Below are 12,906 nucleotides of genomic sequence, written 5' to 3'. Positions count from 1 at the left end.
GCCAAAAAGAGATTTAGGAATCAGTTAGGTGGAAAATAACTCAGCACTAGTCACAATCAAATTCAAGGAATCCCAGGCATCAGAACACCCTTTTTTATTTTACAGACTCAGTCTTCTACGGCACAGCACTGATGCTGCTCCACTTAGCATTTAGCTCTGACAACAGAACAGAAGGAATATCAAAGACTCTGATTCAGAGGAGTTATCAGGGATCTTCTCCAGACTTGGAACTTTCTAGATGCCAACCTTTTACATGTCACAGCTTTAGAGATTTCAGTAAAATAAAAAAGACATCCTTCTTATTTATTAATTAACCTGTGACAGAGATTAACCTGTGACATTGCCGTGTGTATAACTGACACTCATGAAAGCAAGAGAAGAGGATTTTCAGCTCTACAAACTGACCAAAAGAAAACGCAGTCCAAATGTCAAGCTATAATCCGATAAGAACTTTTTTTTCAGCCTTAATGTTAGCTTAAGGAGTTCCCAATCCTGTTCTCCACTTTCCCAGCTACAGAACAATGCTCTGCTCAACTCTGACTCTCACCCATTTGCAAATAAAACTGTTTAAGATGTTAACCCACACGTTCTGTGAGTAAGCCTCTGCCTTAAGAGAACAGGCTACAGCCCACCTCTCAAAGGGGAAGAAGTCATACCTGAACTTCTGTCTGAAGTTATCTAGACAAATCAATATAATCAATATCATTGTTAAATAAATGATTATTCTATCAATCAGCAACCACCTCGGGCTAATCTGTGACTGGATTTTTTGGTGGTTCCTTTTTGCTGCAATTCAAACAATGTTAAAACTTTAAGTGTAAGAAATAAATCTTAACTAAAGAAGTTCAGAGGGATACCTGCCACAAGTGGTATCCCCAGACACGACTCCCCAACCTATTTACTTGCAGACTTATTGATCTCAGTTGTTACTGTTAGTATATCCAAGATAAACCATAAACCACAAAATCCTACAGAGAGGGAAAAAAAAAAAAGCCTCTTAATTTATTTCCTATTCTAACTGTTAAAAGCACTACCTGCAAAATTTTATGCAACTGTTCTGCAAGCTTTCTCAGCAGTAGAACTCTCTCCAGTGAAGACATCCACTTGGACAAGTTAAGCTAAGATTTAAGTTTTGATGGGATGCACTTCTTCTGAGAGGAATAATACCATGATAAATTCCTTCTGCAACAGAGCTGTCTGAGCTTTGTGCCAGCCCCTGCTGCTTGCCCCCACTGCTATACTGCCTGTTGCAAGGGCTCACTACAAACTGTTTCCCAAGCACATCCACGAGCTACTGAATTGGGCCAATGAAATCAGCTGCCATGTCTTCCCTTTCATAGACTACCAGGGGTGCTATAAGCTTTTTGTTATTTCCCATCTCTGCTACAAATTATCTTTAAAAGGCTTAGTAGAAAAAGCACATCTAAGGCACCACTGTAGATGCTAGGGAAAGCGGTGAATATTTGGTGTAAAAAGAGACAGAAGGAGGAAGAGTATAAGGTGAACAAGGAACAGAAAGAAGGACCTAGAAATGAAAGGGAGTGGAGTGGTCTCAGACACTCAATGAACTCACCAGGTACGGCCAGAGCAAAGCCTGGCTCAAAAAGACAGCGAGTGAGTGATGCAGATTTCAAAAGACAAGTTTAACCCTAATGTGAGTCAGAAGGCAAAAAACTCAGCACAGACATCCTTAAGGAAAAGTAACACATCATCAACACAATACACTTGACTATTACAAATAATCACAATGAAATTCGGAAGAACCACAAGCTTCCCCAAAGGTCAAGCAGAAGTTCCTTCAAACTGACAGCACAGGAAATTCAGAACAAATCACCTTCTGCCAGAGCCTACCACAGCTCAGGAAGGCAGAACCAGCTGCATATTGTAACTAAGGTAGCTGCTGTTTAAATTACCTCTTTCAAAGCATTTTTTCTACTGTTTTGCTCAACAGTAACCCGAAGCACTTACTCTAACTACTTTCAGCTCCAATATCCCTTCCTGTTGATGATGACACCAAGATGATGATCATCATCCTCATTACCCTTAAAAAAAAAAAAAAAAAAAAAACACACATGAAAGTACCAGCAACTTGTTCTATATTGCCAAGCCCCCGCCATGTCATGACCTAGGGTAGCTTCAGCAACAGGAAAGACAGGAAAGGATCAAACATTGAGACAAACAGCTCTTAAATTTGAGGAAAATATTCAGTCAGAGAAGTTGGGGAAAAAAAAGTAAAAGTGAGAGGTACTTTAGCTGCTGGATAGCAGCATGGAGGAACACCTCTGCAATTGCAGAGGAAGAATTAGTGCAGCTGTCTGGTGCTGGGAAACCTGCATACTACAACTTAACCAGCTGAATTGTTCAACACACTGATCTTCCAAAGTTACTGCAACCAATATCAGGTTATACAAATATACACGTTTTAACCTGTTCCTCCCACCTCACTGAAGTTGCTATGTTCAGCCACCTCTGGCTTGTGTCTTTATAAGGCTTCAGAAACCGTAGGGAGATGAAGGGTATGTTATAACCCAAGTACCAACGCTCCCTTATATGCACGAGCCTATATCCATGGTACTATTATGTCAATTTAGACTAGTGGAGCACAGTATGTTATGACCTTTCCAAGCTTTGCAATTTGTGATCTTGAAGTTAACTAACCTTCTAGTCTTTATGACATGCTTTATAAATCAGGTTTTACCTTAATCTTACACTTGGGCTTTCATGTTCAGAGAGCACAAATATTGCTCACCTTGAAAGATGACCATTTTTAATGCAGTAACTTATTCCAACCTGTAAATAGTATCAGAAGAACCAATCCCAGATGACTGGCATTTATCCAATACAAAGAAGAGACTGAATGAAGCCTGGGACAAGCTGCAGATAACAGGAATTTTCTCAATTGGGCATTTCTCAATTTTCTCAATGTGGACAGTGTTTCACCCTTGGTGTCCCAAGATTATTTCCCAGTGCTCAGAGCTCCAGTGACAGCACCCTCTGTAACCAGAGAGGGCCAGGAAGAAGAAAGATGAGAAGCGCGTTTTCTTCCATCACCTCCAAGACAAGCGGAAGAAGGGCATTTGGCGTGAGAAGCCTCAACACAAGACTTCTTCTTTAACATTGAGCTCTTACCAAAGATGGGGAGCGTGAGATGGAAGACTAACCAAACACGCATTAGGGTGGAACATAAACCTCCAGTGTCACGTTTCAAGACCAGTCCGTCAGGGGTCCAGGAACACAACGGAAGTCAGCGCCTGCCCTTCAGGCAACTGGACCAGCAATCAAAGCAGAAATATCTTCTTACACTTCTGCACATTATTCCAGAGCAAGAACAAGGGGCGCCTCTGGGGCTTAGCCGTGACAAGCAATTTTCCTAAAACTTTTCATCACGCTGGAGGCTTGGACGTTTTAACAACCCTCTGTACTCCAAAATCATTTTGCTTATGCAAGAGGCAAAAAATGACATATTTTAACACTGAAATATACATAAAACAATATATAGAAGCTATGCAGAGACACTGCCAGGTTCTGAGCTAACATCACTCAACTCTCCTGGCCTGTCTTGGCCAGTCCTGCAAAGGTTCGTTTTGCTGATGAGGTCACTTGCAACGCTCTGAGCTATTACTTAACAGCCCTGTATTTGCCACAGAGTCCCTGAAACTACAAAGGAAACTTAAGCAGACTGAATAATTATCACGCTGAACTCTGTACCCCTTGTTGTTAGCAACAGCAAGTTTTTAGGGGAGACTGAAAACACTTTTTCTTTTAAATCCTGATGGCATGCCAGGAGGAGAAAAGCTTCTCCTATTTTCAGTGCAAATAGTGACAGATGGCAGCTCTTACCCCTAGTTTGTAGGGATTCCACCTTCCACAGGCTGTTGCTTAAACACCTTCTTCTTCTTCAGGGTCCATCACTTCTGTCAGGCCCTGGCAGCATTCTAGCAAACAGCAGGATTTTCTCACATATTACAAAGTTACCTCAAATGGATGAGGGCCAAGAATACTGCACAAACAACTGCCAAAGATCCTGGCATCTACAGGCAATACCACGCTGCCTTTCCACATGTTCTTTCTTTCCAGGTACCAAGAAATGACTATGCCAGAGACTCTTCCTCTCCATGCCACCCTATTCATCGCATCTTTTCCCCTTCACCCTAACACAGAAATTCTTACTGCTATTTTTTAAAGCAGTAGTATTAAATTCACAGCCATCAGTTTGCTTGTACCATCCCATAAATCTTTGTGTACACATAGCACAGTAGCACAGCTAATCATGGCTAAGTATCCATTTATTTCTTCTATACTGCAAGGTAAAAAACAATACCAGCACGTTTAGAAAACCCTAAAAAAGCTACTAAAATAATTGGCATGACCTATGGTTGCAGAGCGTTCAGTTCAGAAACAGAGGCCTTTGAAAAGAATATTCATTGTTTTGGTCCAGGACTGAGCAACATAGCCCTGGGTTCCTCCCCGTCCAGGGACAGATTCCGCATTTCATCACCTCCAGAAGACCTCCAGGGAAAGACAGATATTTCTGAGCCATCTCACTACCACAGGAGATGCAACCAAAACAAAAAAGATGACAATACCAGCTTTTATAATTTTAATCCTACCATCTAAGTCCCCGGCAGAGGATAGAAGATATAACTGGATATTGAAAAGTTGTGAGAATACAGCACAAATATTTGGCAGTGACATACAGGAAAAATCTAGGGCTGTATAACAGAACTGGAGTATGAACAATGGAATTAAATGGAAAATTAGAGCAAAAAACAAATCCTAACGGTGACAGGCACAAGGCTATGAATATTCTCCCCCAGAAGAAGTACAGAAGGTTATACCAAAAATCATTACTGGAGGGAAAAAGAAAAAAAAAGTTTAAGCATCAGAATATTTTGCCCTGGCTTTGGTAAGTGCACTTCATTTCTAATTTCTGGAACCCATGAGCATCTAATTGTTTATTTGGGGTTAAAATCAGTGAATTCTGCAGCACAGCTTTTAATAGCCTCTAGCACCTTGTTTACCTGCTGTTGTAAGTCCTGTGTTGGATACCTTTTCTCTTCCTTCTCTTCCAGGCCAAGCTTGCTTTTATATTCCCATTACATGTATTCCTTGATGAGGAAAGACCTTGGACATTTCAGACAGCCTTGTACATAGTTCAGTTGATACATATTCGTTGTCCAGCACTTTGCTGTTTCTGTAGCAAAGTAGCTCAGCTTTCTTTTCTTGCCTATCTTGAAGGAAAATGAGAATTTTGGATTCTTCTCCCTTACCCAAATAGCAGTTTCCACTGAAGGAAAGTACAGTTAATCCACCTTTAGAAGACGGATTTGCTGACCATTGTTTAAGCCCAGAGCTCTGCTGGCAGACACAGCAAAAGCAACATTACAGCACAGCCTGATGTCAGAAGGGGTAACCTCGCACTGATAAAAGCCAACAGGGTTTTTTTTTCTTTTATTACTCACACTGTTGAAGTACCTGAAGCAGCTCTTACTAGGTACCCACAGGGTGTCCAAGTATCTGATGCCTGCCTAGAGTAAAATTAACCTCACATGTCAGTGGGATGAGCAACCCAAAAGACTCCAAAGTTTTAAACAAAACTTTTTTTGTTGTTGTTTGAGAGAAAAACGTTACAGTGGTGAGGTTTTGTTAAAAAACAAACAAACAAAAGCATAAGGTGGAGAATATCAGGGATGTTACAGCTTCTTTTGACAAAGATTTTTATTTTATTGTAACGGGGTATTGCACATACCTTAACAGTTTTCAAGCAAGGATGAAAGTTTTCCAGGCTTAGAGGGAAAAGAAGGGAAACCTCAGCCTGAACCAGTGGTTCTCAAACAAAGACGTGGCTGAACAAAGTTCTGTGGAGAGGCATGTTATTAACTACAACCACCCTTTAGCTCTCATTCAATTGCACACCTATGCCAGGTAGACCTGAAAAACGTTACAGTGGATATGACAACAGGGAATAACAAGCACAAGGAAGAGAAATGCCAGGGGATGTCTGCTACTTAGCTTTTAAAGAAAATAAGGAAAGCATTAAAAGTGCAAAATTAGTTAGTGTTTGGTGCTATGTGTGAGGCAGGGGGAGACAGGAACAGAGGCTGTATTTCAGAAATACTACCTGGATCAGGAGATATGAGGCCTTTAAAAACATGTTTGACTCCCTGGGGCCCAATTCTGATTCCACAGAAGATTACCAGCCCCACTGAAAACCTCATTCTGCACTGGGATAGGAAAGCATTAACAGAAACAGCTATCGACAGGAAAAGACTGAAGAAAGAGTTGAACATAAAAAGACTCAAGGATCAAGGAGCAATGGTTACAGCTTGTGCTCCCAAGCACGTTAACTCCTAAATGGACACTTCGTAATAAACAAGATGACTGGAACCAAGGTCTCTAGACACTTGTCCTAGATCTATTTCTATCTTGTACAACATTCTACAAATTACTTCTCCCCCCTCTAGAAACAGGGATCCTACTGCCACCTCAGCACAGCGTGCTAAAGCTTGCTGTGTTCTCCTAAATATCCAGAGACTGAGCAGAAAGGACAGTATTATTGCCATGAAATCCTGCTCACAAAAACTAATTCAAATTGGCTTGGCTACAAGCACACACGGACCAAAAAAATCAGCTGAAGGACCATAAACAAAAGATAATGAGAAATGGCAGCAAGTCAAGCTGCAGGGGGTGGAGATGGCTAGTAGATACCATAGGGATCAGCATTAGATCCAGTCCCATTAAATAACTTCATTAACAATATGGAAGAGAGAATAAGAACCATGCTAAAGCAGCTTGCAAGGGATACCAAAATAGGAAACACTCCTCTGCAAATACCACAGAGGACAGAGAAATAATACAGATGAGACCTTAGAAGATTAGAATTATGAGCAGGAAATTAAGATTCAACCTTTCAAAAAAATTAAGGAAAAAAAGGCAGCTAATGCATCTGGTGGAAAGTAATTTGAAACAGATACTCAACTGGAAAAAAAAAAAAAAAAAGAAACTGAAAAGAAAAATCTGGGATGCAGCAATGCCTGCAGAAATCAAGGAACAATAATAAAAGACAAGCTGGCCATGGATTTATGTCATGACGCAATATGGCAGCCAAAAAAGTATTTTTAGGTTAAACATGCAGAAGTGTCACACCATGGAGGAAGAAATTTTCTCTCTGTGCAGAACTAGGTTAAAGCACTCGGTTCCACACACCCCAGCACCAGGTTAATATAAGGAAACTAAACAAGATATTCTAACTGCAGCAACAAAACGTACAGCAAATGCATTAGCACACTACCCTTATGACTTCTGGTCGAGGATTCAAAAACACAAGTTTTGTTCTGTGGCCTTCTTCCAGAGGCCTGCCAAGTGGTGTGCTCATCCAAGGAACCAGGCACACTACCAGCCTTGTATCAGCCAGCTTCAGGTGTCGAAGTCCAATGAAAATCCAACAGAGACATCTTTTAGAAAGGGCTTTCAGTATTTCAAAAGGTCATAATTCAGTGCGACAGTTTTGCCATTACCTCTACAAGAGTGTTCTGAAACTTTACACGCTGGGAACATCCATTCTCCCCTTCACAGATTCTTGGTAAAACAAAGACTAAAGAAAGTCATGAGCTACAGTCCACCATCTCTGACATTCTCCAAGGCCCTTACAGGAAGAGGTTCAGCCTCCCAAATCCTTTTATCCAATGAATTTGTTGTTTTCACTGTGGAAAACTTAATTATTTGTCTTGCTCATAAATTTGGACTCCAAGGACCGTTATGCTTCCCACCTTGTGAAGTTTCCTTCCTGTCATTATTAAAAGCATCCCTTCAGCCTTGACATTTCATTGTCTGTAGATTTGCTCTCTTAAACACAGAGCATTTCATCCATCTTCTGTCATGAGGTGTAGAGTGATATTTGAAAGACACCATCAGAAGACACGTTTTGCTTATTTTAGCCTGGAGTGGCATTTCCTTGCACAGCCGCAAGCTCCTGTGCAACTGCGTGTCCACAGAGAACTGCAATGAACAATCCAAGGGACAGGTCTTTAGTGCTCAGCCACAGCACGAAATTACTTGTCGTGCAGAACCATTTCACTCAAGTACATTAACCAGAAATCCCTCAGAAATGGACAGCATACTAACAGGTTGCTGCTGCATAAGACAGAGCAGAAATATAATCATCTGCTCTAGAACAACACAGCAATTTTTAGCTGGAACACCGTGGCCTGCAAGGCAGGAACTACAGAATTCAAACCCTTTCCGAACGTAAACACTAGACAAACACTTTAAAATACTACCTTAAACCTACATCGTGCTTTGCAAGAATTAGTCACCTCAGCAAGATGAGACAAATAACTTTCCATTTCTTTCACTTTTTTTTTTTTCCAAACCACAGACTAATAACCTCTATCCTTTCCTGTCCCATAATAGATGTGAACAATTTACTACTCTTTTGTCATGAATCATACAGCACAGTAGACACTCAAAGTTACAAAATAATGGCAAAACAACAGAAGTGTTACCAGGAGACCTTCAAGATAGCAGACAACTGGTAAGTGCCAGCTAGGGAAGCAATCTGCTGTTTTAAGAAACAGATAACCCATAGGAAGAAGGGTACATCCGATGCATTTCAGCTACTCTACTTCCACTAGCATGTTAGTTCTTGAGTCTGAAGTTGAGTGAGCAGTCGGAAATCCTTCTTCTACTCTTGTATGTCCATGGAGATGACCTATAGATGTTGATTAGGGCTAGTGAAGCACTGGAGTTTGTTTCCCCGGCTACAGGACAGAAAGCAGCACTATTTTAGTTTCATAAGCTTTCCTTTAGAGAAATCCCTCTGTCTACAAAGTAGTGAAAAAGTTAATCTTTCTCTTCTGCAAATAACAAACTGAGCTTTGGAGTTAGACTGGCTCACATCTCTGGTAGGAAGTTCTCTATTATGAGGGAATTTCTAGATAGTTTTCTTATGGTATATCCTCCTAAAAGCAAGCTTACAATAAAAAGCTAAGGATAAACACACAAAACTGCTGTGCTCACCACAGGGAAGCAATTCCTAACAGAAGGAAGCAGGACAAACACCACCCCTCAAGTTATTGAAATGTGGCCTACACAATGCAACACTCATAACCCTAATGATAGGTTTATTCCCCAAAGCTTTAATTGGCCAAGACAAAGAAGTTTCCTCAGAGGCATAGTTTGGGTGCCATGGGTCCACCAGATGTTACGAAAGACACAACTTATCCATCTTCTAAACTCAATACCACCACTTCTTGACTTTCAAGGTTACATCCTGCACATCCCATATATCAAACATACTGTAGCTGAAGCAGCAGCTCACTGCTTTAACCAAATAGTGCTACTTACAGCCCTTCAGAAGGAAGTTTTGGAAAACAGGTTCTCTGCAAGACCCTAGAAATAACCCCCGGCCTGCTCTTACTGCTACAGACACTGTTTTGCAAACAGGTTGCTTCTATTGCTACTGTCCCTAAGGCGTACTGCAGATCTACTGAAGTTAGCTCTGGAAGAGTGGACTTAGTTGACTAAGGTTTGGGTAGCAGTCAGGTCAGAAATGCACATAGCCCAATCCACCTGCTAAAGTAGTCAAGTAAATACTAGAAGCAATTATCCTACAGTGAGCTTTATGTTACCTCAGCTGCAGGAGCACCTGAGCTTTTCTACAGTCACAGCAAATACATACTCTGTCACGTCCTGGAAGTGACTTGGAAGAATCAGAAGTTCAGAGGTATTTCACAAATTCTGAAGCTTTCCAATTCTTCCCCTTCTCTGAATGGAAATGAGAGCAAGCAGACTACAACACCTAATGAAAAACAGTTCAGCATCTGTCACTTGTAACGGTAATATGAGGGAAAAAAACCTTGAATTTGTATCCATGCATTCCTCCCTCTTCTACTTCACTTCCCTTAGTTTAAATAACCCAAATATTAACTTTCAGGGCAAACAAACTTTCAGTACAGTTCCAACATTTACTCTGTTTCTGCTCCCATTCCTGTCATGTCCTCTTCCAAGCTCTAAGCATCTTTGGGATTTCCTAAATCCCTTGCTCAGCAGCTGAGACAGAGCTGTCATCTCACTGTGCATGATCTAATTCAACCTGATTTGAGCTTTAAAAAGTGTTTAGTTTTGTAGGAGGACAGCTATGTCTACCATCTATACACCGCACCTGTTTAACTGCAGCTTCCCAAGAAGCTGAGCTGTCTCTTGGATGTGGGGGGAAGGGGGCTAAGAAAACAGAGCGGTCAAAAGAGGACAGCTAGGAGTAGAAAAGCACTGCTGCCATCCTTGCTTGAAAAGTAGCACTCAGAGGCTTCACAGAGCCAAGAAAGCTGAAAGTGACACTTTTGGATCTGAGTTGCAAGGATTAAAAGTCTGGTAAACATACTTAGGAAAGTTCAGAGCACAAAAGATTATACACAACCACCTCATTGCCACAGATCCTCTAAGAAATTGGCTCCTTTCTTGACAGACTCAGAAGCTTCTTGAGCTTTTAGCTTTCTCTCCTGCACCTTTTATAATCTTCATCAATTAGTGCATCAGTGCTTGTCCAATCCAGTGCTCTCGATTTACAAAGCATCCAAAACCATGCTCACAATACATTCAGATGCCATTGCTGAACTGGCCTTCACGGTTTCCTCCTGCACCGGCTCTCTGAAGTACACTAAATAACTTTGTTCCACAGGAAATTGTCAGTCAGCCTCTTTCATCTGTATGATTCTCCAGGCACTGGACTAGCTGTAAGGATGTTCTGTCATGCCCAGCTTTTCTCCAGAGCTAGAAGCCAGGACATTCCTTTGTTTGTTTAACCTATTCAAGACAAAAGCCAAGTTCTCCTGTCCTGATCAGGATACATCAGCATGGACATTCATACATCTCTTTTCAGGAAATAAAATGTCAGCATTATAACATCCTCCTTTTCCAGGAACCAAACATTTTGCAGTTGTCCAGGCACATAAGGTGAGGAGATGACAGGCTTTCCCCCCACCATCACCACCCCCAAAGCCCATTTTGGCTTTTGCAGGCTGCAGTCAGCTTCTTCTCGTCATGATGGCATAACACAGAAAAGGCCAGGCTCCTGGATAAGACAGAGACTGCTCTCTGACAGGGTCATTTTAAGAAGTCTATTTGGTCTCCTTTAAAGAAGCCATCATGTTAGTGGTGCAGCATCTGAGCTCTGGAGCTTTCCAGCTCCCCGCCGCACAAGAAACTGGGAAGCCAACCACAATAGCTCAGCTTAGCAGAGGAGTTCTCCAGGGAAGGGGTAGGATACACAGGGTGGTTTTGTGGCAATAAGGAGGCACAAGCTCATTTTTGCAATCCCACAGGCAGGAGGACTTCAAAAGCGCAAACCACAAGATAAACGGAGCTATCTTGGGAAAAGAGTTGTTCTGTACTGCTTTTTCAAAAAAAATAAAATAAAAATATAAAAAAAAATAATCCCACACATGATACTATGTTGCCCTCAGAGGATGAGCAACGAAGGGGCAATTATTAGCTGGCCAGACTGAGCTGGAAGAACAGGGTTGGGCCTGGCAAAGAGAGGTACCACACGACCACAAAGACATCACAGCAACCGTACTGCCTACCAGAGAACTGGATTCACTTAAAAGGAAAAAAAGGAAAAAAAAAAAAGTAACGTTTTTTGAGTACACACACACGTGCACTCTTGCACTCAAAGGCACAAGTTTAACACAAGCATGTTTTATGGGCTCAGATGGGACAAGTTCTTTCCAACGGATTTGCCAAGAGGAAAAGCAAGAACGTCGGAGCGGGGTTACTGCAGGGCAGCTATGCCGTGCATCGGCCCCATTCAGCCCACCCGCACTCGCTCGCTTTCTAGGCAGCTCACGAAGCACCGTCCTGCACCTCCCACAGCGCCTGGCCTCGAGGCTCCTTCGCATGACTTACAGAGTGGTCGCAAAGCTCTTCCTCTGCTTCAGCTGTGGGGCTCAGGTGCTGCCTGCACAAAGCCACGAGCTCGGCAGTTCGTTCGTATTCCCACGGCGGAAAAATTAACCACAAGAGTGAAAAAGGACCAGAGAATCCCATACAGCCAATTTCATATTGTTGATGTTGGGTTTCACCTCCACCTTCCACGAAATAATGGCAAGAGCACTGAGGCAGGCAGAGGAAGATGCAGAAAAAGCAACGTGGCCTAATTATGGAAGCACATCTTTCTCCACTACGGTAGTGTCGGAGAGCCTTTCTCCTTTAATGAAAGATTTCAGCACCCCTTGAAACTGGGAAGTATCATCTTTGGTTCAAAAGCAGAAAGGGGAAGCCCAGCGGCATAGATCTGTAAGCACTTGAGTGCCTAAGTCATTTAAAAACGGCGGAAAATTAGACATTTACCTATCATTACACATCTGGCCCAGAAGATTTAGACCTGACGCTCGGTATTACCGAGTACTCATACCTCCCACCGCAGGCACTCTTCGTGCTTGGAAACCTGAGTCCTAAGTGACTTCCCCAAGAGCCTGTGGCCAAATGGAGAAATTAACGCAGATCCTACCCAGTCCCAGTCCACTTCTTAATCAGGGCACAATTTGCCCTGCCCTACCTAGATCCTTACCCCAGAGAGCTCATTAAAACAAACTCGCAGGAAATCAAAGTCACCATTGCACAAATGGGGAAGGATTTACACGCACTGCTGGGGAAGTCAAAATAACACCTCCCGCTCCACTTCACCAGTCTGCTCCCCTCCGCTCCCTGACCCAAATTAAGCAAGATCCAAGTCCTGCTTCCCCAAAAAAAGGTCAGAGCCAGGCTCCTGAGACCCTCCTGGGGGTCCCAAGTTCCTGTATTAGCCTTACGATTATTAAAAGGCCAACATTAAAGGAAGTCCAGCCCTGAGGCCACTGTTGATCTAATAAACACTGGAATTAGATTTCTTCTCAGTGAAGAGGCTGC

General features: G+C 42.3%; 1 protein-coding gene across 3 annotated transcripts in view; it reads right to left on the bottom strand.

Annotated features, from left to right (window-relative positions):
* Positions 1-12,906, bottom strand: part of LRP4 (LDL receptor related protein 4) — a 75,337-nt gene that overhangs the window by 37,585 nt on the left and 24,846 nt on the right. The window lies entirely within an intron of this gene.

This window comes from Aythya marila, assembly GCF_965140915.1.
Source record: "Aythya marila genome assembly, chromosome: 5".
Classification (NCBI taxonomy): Eukaryota; Metazoa; Chordata; class Aves; order Anseriformes; family Anatidae; genus Aythya; species Aythya marila.
This window is presented reverse-complemented; position numbering and strand designations above follow the sequence as displayed.